Genomic DNA, 16,227 nt, shown 5'->3' with positions numbered 1-16,227 from the left:
GTGTGCTGTCCTAGCAGTTGGGAGGGTAATTTGAGCCTGTGTGTATAGTGCCATAAGGCTTTAATCCAGAGGCTGGGAGTGCTGGTTTAGGGTGGTGTGCTGAGAGATAGGGAGGGGGTGCTGGCGTCGCCAAAGCTGCACGATCAGTAACACCTTCTTAGACAGACGGGAAGTGTAAATGAGTTAAAGGAGAGAGTGCCGAGAGGAGTGATTGTAGTTTTATCCACACAGACAGAGTACACAATGATGTTCCCCTCCACTGAGAGCCATGTTTGGCTTTGCTCTGAAGTCCATTTGCACCTGACATAGAGAGAAAAGAGGGTTTTCTGCCTGAATCGACATGTGTGCTGTGCGTGTGTATATGTGACAGCAGCTGGTGAAGCCGGGAACAAGTCGGCAACAAATCAAAATGTTCAGACTTTCATTCTGAAAAATGTCAATACATTTCAACACTGTTGAAAATCAATGACACACTCGCTAATCAAGCCAAAATATTGCAATGCAATATTGATGACACTACTAGCTAGTTAACTATAGCACTACTTTACATTGTTAGTAGGCTCACAAAACAAGCTGTTAAGTGTTAGTTGACTAGAGAGTGTGTCATTGATTTTCAACAACGTATGTATTAAGATTTTTCAGAATAAAAGTCTTTCTATGCAGTTATGTGTATTCTGGGCAGATAGGCGAAAAGATGTGCAGAGAGATGTGTACATACACACACAGACAGACACACACACTCGCACGCACGCACGCATGCACGCACACACACACACACACACACACACACACACACACACACACACACACACACACACACACACACACAAACACACAAACACACCCACACACAAAGTTGGAGTTGGAGTTAGAGTAAAGTGGACATGTGGCTGGTTGAGGCAGTTTTAATATGTTAGTCTGTCTCCCTCTCGGCCTCCCCTCCCCCACTCAGGGACAGCACTAATGCCATTAACTGTGGGACAGATCTGTTCCATGTCTGCAGGCCTGCCAGTCTGTTGGTCTGCCCCTAGACCACTCTCCATCTAATCCCATCCCCTCGCCGTCCTCCTCCTCCTCTCCTCTTCTCCTCCACGCCAGAGACAGGAAGAGGCGGCTGGGAGAAAAATCTAATAAATAAATGAGAGGATGCAGGAGCGAAAAAAATATATAAATTATGTTCCCTGTTCTCGTAAATCATGTTGCGAACTTCCAGTAGACAGGAGGGGCGGAGCTTAGGACAGGAAGAAAGACCAAAGGAGAGAGGGAAAGAGAAAGGGAGGGAGACAGAGGGACTGAGAGAGAGAGAGAGAGAGAGAGAGAGAGAGAGAGAGAGAGAGAGAGAGAGAGAGAGAGAGAGAGAGCGAGGGAGGGAGAGTGTGTGCGGGAAGCGTTTCCGTTCCACCCTCAGCATGGGCTAGGCTCTTGAGACTTGGCGGCGAGGTGTTTTTAATTGATTTTTGATTAGACAGACATGGGAGGGGGGGGTCCATTAGCATGAGGGGGCATAGACTGTCAGAGAGAGAGAGGGAGAGAAAGAGAGAGGGAGAGAGAGAGAGGGAGAGAGGGAGAGAGGGAGAGAGGGAGAGAGAGAGAGTATTAAAGACAAGCGTACTTTGTATGGGGAGTGACAGGAGAATAGGTGCAAAGGAATATTTGACATGCACCACTGGGATAGACAAAGCAACACACTGTTTTATTTCAAACTCCTTCACAGCTTAATTGACTCAATTATTAGGCTTAATTAGTCACAATTACCCTAGAGTTCAAGGTACTCATTGACTGATGATAAAGGCAGGAACATTTCAGTTCTCTAGATACATTCTAGACACACACATACAGACACACACACACACACACACACACACACACACACACACACACACACACACACACACAGAGGGAGAGAGAGAGAGAGTGACACACACACACACACACACACAAACATTTGTAGACATACAAAGTCATGAATTCATATTTAATTAGAAGAAAACACACTGATGAGTACTGAGTAATTCCCATAAGTATTTATTATGCATTCTAACACACACACAAACGCACGCACGCACACACACACACACACACACACACACACACACACCACGCACGCACACACGCACGCACACACACACACACACACACACACACACACACACACACACACACACACACACACACACACACACATAGACACACACACCACACACACACACACACACACACAGGCGGGCAAGGGGGCACACAGGCACTCAGGTATTGATTAATGTTCTCAGAGTATGTAGAAAAACAACACTGATCCCCAATATTCTTGATATTGTATTTTTTTGGGGGGTGGGGGGGTGGGATTTGTCCTCAGGTATGGTTTTAATGGGTGGGAATTGAGGGGGAAAAACAGTATACAGTACACAGGAGGACGGGCTCATTGTGTGTTTGATACCATTCCTCATTACTTTCCATACGCATAACGAGCTCATCCTCCCCGGTCTACCTCCGCCAGATTCCCCCTGATAAAGTACCATCGACTCCAACCACAGGTTAGATTTGCACCTCAAGCTTACTTTCACTTTTACTTCACTGTTACTTTATAATCCATCTCGGTTCTCATAACTCCTCGAGTCTCCTGATACCCTAGCAATGTTTGTCTGGTCAGTGAAACGGGTCTCAGATCACTTAAATACAGACACAGACCTGCAAACGTCAACACATTCACACACTCTCCCACTCCCACACATGCTCACCCCCAGGCACAGAGAGGTATAGTAATTTCCAAGGTGCAGGTGGGACTAAGCTTCCTCACAGAGGCTGAGCAGGCCAAAGGATGAATGCGATAATGGAGTGATGATCACTGCAGAGAGTGAACAATCAAAGTGGGTAGGCCAGTGTTGGGGGTGCTCATGGACTTGGGGAACTTGCACACTAATTGTATCCTATGACTAATTGGTAAATTAGTGAAACCTATTTCAGGGTGCTCAGCAAAGCTTTGGGGGACACCCGCAGCTCATTATATGCTCATATTCTGGGCGAGAGAAGCTGTTGTGGAAAAAAGAAAGGAAATTATACAATTGGTCAGGTGAGAATGGCAATTAAGCATGTGCTTTAGTTTTGAAGCCAGAGGAAATTAAGCCTTATATAAGCATCATTTACCATACTCTCTGGTGCCTGTCTGAGAATCACCACTGATACAGAGTAAATATGTCTGTGCTTTCAAAGGAGTGAGAAGAGAGTAGAGGATACGTGTACAGAATATGTGTGTGTGTGTGTGTGTGTGTGTGTATGTGTGTGTGTGTATGTGTGTGGGTGGGTGCGTTTGTGTGCAGATGTGTGTGTGGGTACATTATGTGGTTTTGAACAAAGCGGTAGCGTTGTTAGCGTTCATGAATTATTGAAATCTTGTATTGCCATTGTATATTTCTTTGCCATACAGTCGGTCTTTTCAACCAGTGAAACCAGCTCGCTATTACACAGCTGATGCCGTACAATTACTACGCTACTGTGTTCTCCTGAGAACGCTGTAATCTAAATAATCTCCAGAAATACTGTGAGGCTATGGGAGAGTTCACCTCTTGGGAGGGAAGATGTTCTGTTTGAGTGGGTGGAGCTAATTAGTTGGGACATAAAAAAGGACATTTCTAGGGTAACACTAATAAAATGTATATTATTATCATGATGTGTTAACTATTTACAAATAGCATAGACATTTATAAATGCAGATACTGATGATTTGCAAACGTTAACACATCATGAACACATGCATCGTAAATGATCTGTAACTGTCACCACTTCCACTTTAGCCATGTGTGGCTGTCAGGTGGATATATGATGTCAACCAATACTGTTTGTAGCACATCCTGTACCTCACTGTACCTTACTGTACCTACCATACTGTACCTTACTGTACCTGCCATACTGTACCTTACATACTGTACCTTACTGTACCTACCATACTGTACCTACCATACTGTACCTTACTGTACCTACAATACTGTACCTTACATACTGTACCTTACTGTACCTACCATACTGTACCTTACATACTGTACCTTACTGTACCTTACATACTGTACCTTACTGTACCTACCGTACTGTACCTTACATACTGTACCTTACTGTACCTACCATACTGTACCGTACCTTACATACTGTACCTTACTGTACCTACCATACTGTACCTTACTGTACCTACCATACTGTACCTTACTGTACCTACCATACTGCACCTACCATACTGTACCTTACTGTACCTACCATACTGTACCTACTGTACCTACCATACTGTACCTACTGTACCTACCATACTGTACATACCATACTGTACCTACCATACTGTACCTTACTGTACCTACCATACTGCACCTACCATACTGTACCTTACTGTACCTACCATACTGTACCTACTGTACCTACCATACTGTACCTTACTGTACCTACCATACTGTACATACCATACTGTACCTACCATACTGTACCTTACTGTACCTACCATACTGTATTGTACCTTACTGTACCTGCCATACTGTACCTACCAAAATGTACCTACCATACTGTACCTTACTGTACCTACCATACTGTACCTTACTGTACCTGCCATACTGTACCTACCATACTGTACCTACAATACTGTACCTTACTGTACCTACCATACTGTACCTTACTGTACCTGCCATACTGTACCTACCATACTGTACCTACCATACTGTACCTTACATACTGTACCTTACATACTGTACCTTACTGTACCATACATACTGTGCCTTACTGTACCTACCATACTGTACCTACCATACTGTACCTACCATACTGTACATTACTGTACCTATCATACTGTACCTTACATACTGTACCTTACTGTACCTACCATACTGTACCTTACATACTGTACCTACCTTACTGTAGCTACCATACTGCACCTTACTGTACCGTACATACTGTACCTACCATACTGTACCTACCATACTGTACCTTACTGTACCTACCATACTGTACCTTACTGTACCTACCATACTGTACCTACCATACTGTACCTACCTTACTGTACCTTACTGTACCTACCTTACTGTACCTACCATACTGTACCTACCTTACTGTACCTACCATACTGTACCTTACTGTACCTACCATACTGTACCTTACTGTACCTACCATACTGCACCTACCATACTGTACCTTACTGTACCTACCATACTGTACCTACTGTACCTACCATACTGTACCTTACTGTACCTACCATACTGTACATACCATACTGTACCTACCATACTGTACCTTACTGTACCTACCATACTGTATTGTACCTTACTGTACCTGCCATACTGTACCTACCAAAATGTACCTACCATACTGTACCTTACTGTACCTACCATACTGTACCTTACTGTACCTGCCATACTGTACCTACCATACTGTACCTACAATACTGTACCTTACTGTACCTACCATACTGTACCTTACTGTACCTACCATACTGTACCTACCATACTGTACCTTACATACTGTACCTTACATACTGTACCTTACTGTACCATACATACTGTGCCTTACTGTACCTACCATACTGTACCTACCATACTGTACCTACCATACTGTACATTACTGTACCTATCATACTGTACCTTACATACTGTACCTTACTGTACCTACCATACTGTACCTTACATACTGTACCTACCTTACTGTAGCTACCATACTGCACCTTACTGTACCGTACATACTGTACCTACCATACTGTACCTACCATACTGTACCTACCATACTGTACCTACCATACTGTACCTTACTGTACCTACCATACTGTACCTTACTGTACCTACCATACTGTACCTACCATACTGTACCTACCTTACTGTACCTTACTGTACCTACCTTACTGTACCTACCATACTGTACCTACCTTACTGTACCTACCTTACTGTACCTTACTGTACCTACCATACTGTACCTTACTGTACCTACCATACTGTACCTTACTGTACCTACCATACTGTACCTTACGTCTGGCTCAGACATATGAATCCTGAAGTTACCATTACATTATGTTCTCTTCAGTTAATTCCTCCTACTCTTTCCTTCCCATTCTGTGCATCCTTATGCACTCCATCTGTTCCCGTTTCCTCCTCCGACAGTATTCTTCTCGCTCCCCCCCCCCATTTGAAGGACGTTGGAATATTTCCACAAGGAGCATCGATCCTCCTAAAACCCCCTTGCCCTCCCTCCCCATCCAATTTGCCAGAAGTAAAACTAATATTGTCTTTAATCAGATGCAATTAGGGCCGCAAGTTAAGATCTCCTCCAATTAAAACTCATTAGGCCCATAATATCATCAGAAGAGTCCCGGGCAAACGGTGCTCATGTAGGCGGCCCACTCAGGGGCTGTGGGGGTTGTTGTCATCGGCAACACTATTAGCCAATAACAGTGACCCTGTGGATGGATATCTAAACACAACAGTGGAACACACTACAGTTAACCCCTCCCACTCCAACCCCTCCTCTAACAGCCTGACCCACTGCTGTGTGGAGGACCCAATCCAGCCTGCACATTGCAGTGCTGCATTCTGTTGTGAATGTTCAATATTCATGACTTGTTTCCTTAGTTATCTCTGTTACTGTGCCTCTGAGTCATTTGGTTGCAGACCTACAGTACATCGTTTGTAAAATATAGTTTGCCAATGTACAAATGTCTACCTTCTACAACCACCAAAACCATGAATTTAATAATGTATTAAAATACTACAATACTACAGTTTGACTACGTTAGGCCAACAACTCCATAAGTCGTGCAATTAGAAAAGTACAATGTTAATACAATGCTGCTAATGGAGTAATAACAGTGTAACTACACAGGTACAGTATAGGGACAACTTAAAGTTGTCATTAGCATCTACTATTGCCATTGAAATTAAAATACTTTGTACTATTTAAATACTGCAATGCAGGTCAGTGCTCATGGCCTGCTGGCATATGGACTATCAATGGTACACAATGAAAAGGAGGACACCCATATCCACTGTGCTGAAGGACAGACTTTACTCCACGGAGCTGTCCGTGGTGCTGAAGAGTGGTTGGTCACAGTGGTTCCTCGTGCATTGTGCTGAGGAGGACTCTCTCCAGAGCTTTGAGACTGAATGTACTAAGTAACACAAAGACAGGCCTCTATCTTGGTAAACAGTTTCTGTTCATCATGTATGTCCATGGTCATTTTATTTATAAAAAGCCCTTTGGGGTTTCAGGCTTCATTCTGCACCATATGCTGTTTTTTATTTTACCTACTTACCTTACTCTTTCTGTCTGGTTTGTAAACAACAACATCATTGAATCACAAAACTTGTATAGATTTTCTTTAATATGAATAGAAAAAAGAAAAAAAAAGTGATTAGTTGAGGATTACGGAGTAACATATGTTGTGGGTTATGAAATCTGGATATCTGTTCAGTTTCATACTTTTCAACTGTTTTATTTTTACAATAATAATATATTATATATATAATACTTTTATATCATATTTATCAAAATAAGGGCCAATAGTCTACTGTAGATAGGGCTGTGGAATGTCTGTGTGTGACACCAATCAGTGATAATTACCACAGGGGCTTGAGTTTTCCACATGTCTCTAATTGCCCCTTGCTGTCAATCAACAAGACATTTCAATAAAGACCATTCATTCATTCAACAAGACATTTCTGTTCACAATTGAACTATACAAGTGAGGGCAGTCATATAATTGAAAATAATTTCGCAAATTGCCGATTTGAGAAGTTGGCTTGATCGTCAATCTGGGGGCGGAATATCAGAATGCAGAAAAGAAAGGTGAACTGAGAAAAAGTCAGATCTTAATGATAATTAACCAAACACAAGCCTCTCATTTGTCATCTCCCTCCACCCCAGAGGAAGTCTCCAGCTTAACTGAATAATCACCCTGTGCATGTCTTAATGTCATGTGCATTGGAGAGGATGTGCACCTTTGATCTCTACACTCCAGCTCCACAAGCTAGCTCGCCAGCCTGAGGGCTTACATCCTGGCCCAAGTCTAGGGAGCTTCTGAAACAGAGAATTGAACAGTGTGTGGTTGTGTGTGAATAATAATTCTACAATGTGGGATTGCTATAAGTGAGAGTGTATGTGAGAAGGTGGTGTGTGTGTTGTGTGTGTGTGTGTGTGTGTGTGTGTGTGTGCGCACCTATTCATTGGTCTGGGAGAACTTGACTGGCCTGCACACAGAGCTCTGACCTCAACCCCATCGAACACCTTTGGGATGAATTGGAACGCCGACTGCAAGCCAGTCCTTCTCACCCAACATCAGTACCTGACCTCATTAATGCTCTTGTGGTGGAATGGGAGCAAATCCCTGCAACCATATTCTAAAATCTAGTAGAAGTTCTTCCCAGAAGAGTGGAAGCTGTTATAGCAGCAAAGGTGGGACAAACTTCATATTAATGCCCATGGTTTTGGAATGAGAAGTTCAACAAGCACATATGGGTGTGATGTTCCGGTGTCCTAATACTTTTGTCCATATAGTGTATTATTTATGTGCATACAATATATCTATTAAATTAACTTTGTTACACTTACTTGTGCAGTTTGTACATGTGTAGAGACACTTGTTTGTATTTGCAATAATATCATTATAAGTTAAGTATATTGAGTGTGTGTGTGTGTGTAAAGTATACTGAGTGTGTGTGTGTGTGTGTGCGTGTGGTGTGTGCTTAATTGTGAGTATTTGTCAGCTTGCATACATCCTGCACATCAGACCTGGGTTTAAATTGTATTTGAAATCACTTCAAATACTTAGCTGTGCTTGATTATTTTTGCCTGGAGCAATTGAACCAATGGACTAGCTCCAAAAGTGCAAACCCTGGCAACACTCAAGTATTTGAAAGGACTATTTGACCCAGGTCTGCCTTACATGTATCTTCTTCACTGTATAAAGTATGAATCTGAGTATATCTGATGTTAAAGGCAACACACGGAGGACTTGGATAGAAACATTTATCTTCTCACCATCTCCCCCTCCCTTCCTCTTCTTCCTACTCTCCCCCATCCTCAAGAGCTACTTACCTTCTACCGCTTTCAAAAAAAGAAAACATTTCACTGTGCAATTTACATTTCCATATGCTGCCAGTGGCGCCAGGCAGAGTGGATAATTGGGCTGAATGTGGTGTCGGTGAGAGAGGGATAGAGAGGGATAGAGAGAAGGCCATCTGAAAAAAACAGCCATTACTGTGGTGGTTTTCTTTTTTTCCACCACTCGTCATTTTGCCATCCTGCTCTCAACCACTTGTGCAACTGAAAAAGATTTACCTTGGCCTCCTGTTCTCTCTCACTCCCTCAGTCTCACTCTATACTTCCCTCCCCCAGCGGCTCCCTCCCTCCCTCTCTCCCTCCCCGTCTCTCCCTCATCCATATTCATCCGGCGTCTCTCTCTCCCCCCCTGTCACCCACAGCACGGCGTTAATACACCAATTAGCCTTGAGAGCAGATAATGGACTATTTCATATTGCAAAGGAGAAAGAGAGACGGAGAGACACTGTGAGAGAGAGAGAGGGAGAGAGAGAGAGAGAGATTGGTGGGGGTCTTTATGGATGTGGCCTCTGGAAAAGCTAAAAAGCTGCGTTTGTTGTGAAGATCCACCCAGCAGACAGTATATGATGATAAAAGAGCGTCTGCGGTCACAGGGGTGTTGGATGAAAGCCGAGGTGTTACGCCAACACTTTGGTGGTTAATGAAACCATGATGCCTGTTTGGCTTTGTCCTGCTGTTCCCAGTGGTCGGCCTCCCTTTCACAGCCATTCCAAATGCCATGCACTTACTATAATAGTAATTATAATAATAATAATAATTCATTGATATATTCAATTTCATTTATATAGCGCTTTTCCGAGGCTCAAAGACGCTGGAAATTATAGCACTAGATATGAACTTGAATATGTCTCACTACCTATTTTTTTTTGTCATTCTGACATTCTCATTTCTTTTGATATAGACCAGAAATACAAGGTCAGTATTTATGATGCTGTGATCTTTTATAATGTTCAAGGCATATGATTCTATAACATGTTTAAAGAGTTTCCTGTGGAAAAGTTCCTATTAATGTGGGAAAACATCTTGCCTGGAACCGATACCAAAGAAATGGAAATAGCAATGGTAGCACACCTGAGGCCTCTGGTGAAGACTTCCTTGGACCCATTGCAGTTTGCCTACCAGGCAAACATTGGTGTGGATGATGCCATCATCTACCTGCTACACAGAGCTCACTCCAATTTAGATAAAGCTGGCAGCACTGTGAGGGTCATGTTCTTCGACTTCTCCAGTAAATACAATTTAACACCATACAGTCCTTACTACTTGTGGATAAGCTGCTGAGGATGCAGGTGGACAGGCCACAGTTTGTACGGCTGCAGGGATGTGTGTCTGACTAGGTGGTGAGCAACACTGGCACCCCCCATTGGACAGTTCTGGCTCCCTTCCTCTTCACCCTCTATACCTCGGACTTCAGGCACAACACAGATATTTGCCATCTGCAGAAGTTCTCAGACAATTCTGCTATTGTTGAATGTGTCAGAGGAGTACAGAAGACTGGTGGACAGTTTTGTTGAGTGGTGTGAGCAGAACCACCTGCTACTCAAAGACAAAGGAGATGGTGGTGGACTTTAGGAGGACTACGGTCGCCCTGTCTTCTGTTTCCATCCAGGGAGAGGACGTGGAGGTGGTCCAGAGCTACCTGGGGGTGCCTGGGGGTGCACATGGACAAATAACATAGATGTCCTGTACAAGAGGGGCCAGAGCTTGCTTTATTTCCTGAGGAGGCTCATGTCATTTGACGTGTGCAAAACTCTGCTGAACATGTTCCCCCTTCAGTGGTGGCCAGCACAGTGCTGTACACGGTGGTATCCTGGGGGGGCAGCATCAAGGAAGGTGACACCAAGAGGCTGAACAAGCTTATTAGGAAAGCTGGTTCTGTCCTTGGTGTCACCATGGACACTGTGGAGGAGTTGGCCAATAGGAGGATGAGGACCAAACTCATCATGACCATCATGGACAATCCCTCCCACTATGACACTGTGGCAGAGCAGAGAAGCTCCTTTAGCAAAAGACTACTACAACCATGTTGCACTAAGGAGCGCTATAGGAGATCTTTTCTGCCTGCCGCAAAGACTGCAATAAGACAACTCCTCCTCTGACTGGCACGGTCAGGCTGGGGGATGTTAAATCATAAATCATAAATCATCACTGTTGTTACTGTATAGAATGTTTCAGGTGTCTATTTTATGCTATTATTCTATTGTGACTTTATTTTGTTTATTTTATTTTGTAGTTTGGTTGTTTTGTGCTGTGAGCTGCTGTAATGCCATCATTTCCCCTCAGGGATCAATAAAGTACCTACAGTATCTATCTATCTATCTATCTATCTATCTATCTATCTTCAATCCCTTCAATTTAAAAACTGTACTTTGCACAGATTGGCTTTGACATTTGAGCCGGCCACAACCTGATGATGTGTACTATTCACGTATTCAGGCAACACAAATAACAAAGTATTCTTTATTAAACCAAACGATCAGGTGGTCCATGAAGGTCAGAGTGTAAACCTTTAGAGAGCAGTGTAGAAGGGAATACATGTTTGTGGGCCATACAGGGGAGAGGTGGAGAACATCCTTGAATGATTGAGTCTAGTGTTACCTGCCAGAATAACCAGAATATGACCTCATATGACCAGAATATAACCAAAATATAATCTCATGTCATAAACAATATACTGTTCTGTTTTAGATACACTGACTTTAAAACTGCTGTTTATTTAGGACTGCTGTTATTGTTAGGATTAAACACCCCCATAATCACAGCCTGCCATCCAACATGATGAAATAAACAATACAAATTGTTCATATTGATCAACAACAATAAGTGGGCCTACTTTACATGTCACAACTCATCACAATAAGATGCTTCTTAATTTATTTTGTGCCAAACATTTTAGAATCAAAGTGTATAAAAAGCAAAACACATCATGTGCATCATGTGTAGGCCCACGAGGTGATAATTTGAAAATACCCGTGTCGCTCCATTGGGCCTCCCGTTGGTGTGAAAGTATCCCGCTCCAATTGCAGCAGGTGCACACACCTATTCCAGATGCACGTAGCATGTATGGCCCACAGACGGTAATACTGTCGCGGCGCATGTGATAAAACAGATACAAATATTTCATATTCAACTCAACTTCAGAATGTGTTCTATGTTTAGTTTAATTATTGTAAGCCTACAGTATAGCCTTCTTGCATAATGTGGTAGGCTAAGTGGCAAAACATAATGATGGCAGCTCGAACTTCGGCTATTACATGGACAGAAGTGCAAATCAACGTTCTCAATCTTATTCGTGAGAATAGGCCAAGGTTTGTGATCTATGTATGGCGACAGGTATAGGGTGATAGGCCTTTATCGAGAGGACTCACCGCACCTCCTATCGTTTCAGTCTTCGTATGTCCTCCTTCCATCGCCCTCTCCTCGTTTGCCTCCGTGCCTCGATCAGCATAATAAGCGAGCCCAAGCAGGTTGGATGCATAATTGCATCAATATAAATTAATACAAATATGAAAATGACAAGATGGACAGACCATTTTTCGTATTAACATACGCACTCGCACTTGTCTATGGGGACCGAATGTCGACAAGGGAATAAACATTTCCCCTAGCGCCCCCACATGAAATAGACTTTCACGGTGGAGATGTTACGTTTTTAATAAAGCCATGCACACACCTTAAAGCGCACGCTGATTGCCGAGCTGTGGGGCGACGTAAAGATAGCCATCAGCAACACCACGGACGCTTGCCTCAACCATTCAGTCATCATCAGCATGGTGTAGCCTACACAGGGCATCTGGAGCACATGACGGAAAGATTACTTGGGTTAATCGTTTTAGTTTTGAGCAATATACAGGCATTGTTTTGATAATTTAAGTGCCTCCCGACGCTTTGCTAAGTTATTAGCCCATATGCATTGCTTTACATCGCATGAGAGAATTTAACAAAAATTATACTACGTATCATTCAATCAATAACCTTATCCCTTACCGCGGAAATTCGCTGTTGATCGTCACGAGATGAATGCGCACAAAAAATGCGCGGAGAGTTACATTTGACCTGTTCATCCGGACTGCTAAAATTCAGAAATATCACTCGAATGTTCTAAAGGAAAGTAAGACGCTGAAGTCCTCTGTAGGGAGAGACATTTCGACAAAGGCTTCTGACGAAGAGGGAGACAGAACGACTGATCTTTTCTTCGCGCAAGGACGTGCGTCGGTAAAGAATCCGATGATATTTGGGTTTTGGTCCCAGACGTTAGACATCTGCATCGGCTCATCAATGTGGATACGGGAATAACCTTCTGCACAAAAATCCTTCTTTGACTCTAGATATTTCTTTTGCCAATGTAACCATAGGCTATTTGGACAATCTCACACGAGAGACGCTTTGCGGTGGCAAATTGAAAACATCTTACCAGTTCCAACCCATAGAGACGGACTGCGCAGAACGCTCCTACGTTTTTATTTATTGTGCTTTCCCTTTAGAAACGTTGTTTATTATGTGGATGTTCCACTACTGTTGCATAAAACCTCCTGGTCTTAAAATGAGGCGAGGTCGCATCGTCATTATTTAGCCTAGACGTATTTATATAGCCTAGGTATATTTTGTGAGAATAAGACTGCTATGAGGGATATTCCACTGCCATCATTTTTAATCGGGATTATTTTCCCCGTTTCTTTCGCAGTGAATTGCGAGATTGTCTTGAAGATAGCAGGTTATTAATTTTTAATCTTTATGCATCCACACGAAGAACGAACAAGAAAGGAGAAAACGACGGATAACCAGAGAGGAAGAAGGAGACAGCGTGAAACGAGAGGGGAGGAAGAATGAACGAGATAAACTGAGAAACGAAGGAAGGAGATTGGAGGAATCAAGGTAAGACACGAATCAAGATTTTAATGTTATCTATGTTTTTGAGTCAATGGGATACTGATCTGAATATGACCATGGAATCTGTCTGCCATGAGCTTCTTATAGCGGGGTGGAGAGGCGTGTAACACGATTTATTTATTGATATTTTATGCTTGGACAGATATGGAGTGGATGTTTATGATGCGTCAACAACAGTCGCTTCATATCGGAACATGTGTTTATTGTATTTGGCGTCTCATATGTGAAGAAAATGACATTAAGGTCGTGTATTTCTGTGCTGAAACGTGCAATGCGATACATTGCAAATGTAATTGTCCCCTAAAGTTAATTCAACCTAAATGTTAATCGCACTGCATGTTACATAATACATCAACAATCTATCTGAAATCATAACCTCGTTTAGAATGTTAGCATTTTTAATCTACATGGTAAATTACTCTGTTGATAATATTTATGGTTATGCGCAAAATCGCTGCAATGAAAGCAATTTTTGCTTCAATAGTGCCCTAACCGGTAATCCGGGAGGAATTGCGCCTTCACAGGTTGATACGTATAGGCAGATGACATAGGGAAAACAGTGAGACGGTTTATTTAATGCACTGAATGTATAAATGAGTGAGTGATTAACTGTCATGATAAGCTTGCCTGGACGAATTGCCTTGCTAGGAGCGCCCTAAGAGCCCAACCACCCATGAGTAAAAGGAGCGTGTGTGAAAGAAAAATGTGATGGGAGGAGGCAGCAAACGGTGTGATATACCTCCCTCCATCTATTTTCCCCTTTTCAGCGCAGCAGCGGTTCTTCTAACGGCGAGACACCTGTTATCATTAGGGGGCTCATTGCGTGTTATACAAGAAAATCCGCATTAGAGTGCCGTAGAGCTCAAAAGTGAACTACTCGCCCGTCCCCGTGTGCGGGACTAAACCATTAATCCTCGACCCTGTCAAACCGTAACCCATAGGCCCACACCACGCAACATAAATCTTCATCTTTATATTCATAGATTCAATACTGGATACTGTATGATGGTTCTTAGTCTAGGCTATACTTTCAGGCAATGCATCTCCACTTAAACATAACAGTTGTTAGAGAAAGCTCCTGTCCAAAATGTGTCATGTGTGCTGGTACCAATGTCAATATTCTACACGCACGATAGTGGTCGTTTATGCAAGGTTTTGTCTAAATGATAAGCAAAGAAACAGCAAAGTAGCCTACTTGACTTTTTTTATAGACTCACTGGAATTCAAATCCTTCAGGTGATGAAATGACAAAATGACAACTGTCCAATGGCTTTATCTGCATTCAAGAAGCCTCAAGCCTAAGTCTTGAATTGGTTTACTGCCAAACATTCTCACATGGAACACAGAAGGGTTTATATCCCTCTGTCTATATGTCAGGTCACCATCCGAAAAAAATATTCTTGGTTTTCAATGCATGAATAATAGTCAGACATTAGCACAGTATTAATGATTAAGGTTAAATTGAATTATTAAATTAAATAAACTAAGGTTTATTTCAGTGTCATATATTTCTTAAGCGTTTTGCATGGTGTCACAATAGTTTAGAAATCATATTGTGTAATGAACTTGCCATGTAACATCTTACACACACACGCATGCACACGCACACACACACTCACACTCACACTCACACTCACACACACACACACACACACACACACACACACACACACACACTCACACTCACACTCACACTCACACTCACACTCACACTCACACTCACACTCACACTCACACTCACACTCACACTCACACTCACACTCACACACACACACACACACACACACACACTTTTGTTTTGGAGTATAAATAACATCTCTAGTTAGTCCACCTGCCTACTGCCCTTCCAGGCTTCATTGGATTATTCACTCTGCTCAATGTGCAAATGTGTTCAGCCCCTCCAGCCTCGCGTAGGGCTGACTAAATGGATATGTTAATACAACAAAAGAAGGGAGATACTGGTATATATTTCCGAAAATCACCCTAGTTGGACCGGAACACCCTCAGGATAGCCTGCTCCATTCATATCCCATTGTGCGAGGGCCAATCGTAGTTTACGTTTGTGTGTCATATTTAGGGTATTTACATACATGTTCAATATTGATTTGATTTGCTATTATGAACGGTACAAGTCTATCTACAAAATAGTGGCATAAATAATGCCATCGAAAAAGAAAGTCCATTTTATTTTAGCGTAGCCCAAGTCCTCCCTCCAGGCCATTGCATTAGATAAAGGTGTTCACTGATGGATGGAGCCAGGCTGTGAAG

General features: G+C 42.6%; 1 protein-coding gene across 1 annotated transcript in view; it reads left to right on the top strand.

Annotated features, from left to right (window-relative positions):
• Positions 1 to 13,149: 13,149 nt before the first annotated feature.
• adgrl1a (adhesion G protein-coupled receptor L1a) overlaps positions 13,150 to 16,227 on the top strand; it is a gene marked incomplete at its 3' end in the record, with an annotated part of 112,727 nt that continues 109,649 nt past the window's right edge. Inside the window, exons 1-2 of the mRNA XM_080524030.1 lie at positions 13,150 to 13,284; positions 13,820 to 13,944. The remainder of the gene's footprint in view (positions 13,285 to 13,819; positions 13,945 to 16,227) is intronic.

Source organism: Nansenia antarctica, assembly GCF_963989245.1.
Source record: "Nansenia antarctica genome assembly, chromosome: 2".
Taxonomy (NCBI): Eukaryota; Metazoa; Chordata; class Actinopteri; order Argentiniformes; family Microstomatidae; genus Nansenia; species Nansenia antarctica.
Note: the sequence above shows the minus strand (reverse complement) of the source record. Positions and strands in the feature narration are given on the sequence as shown.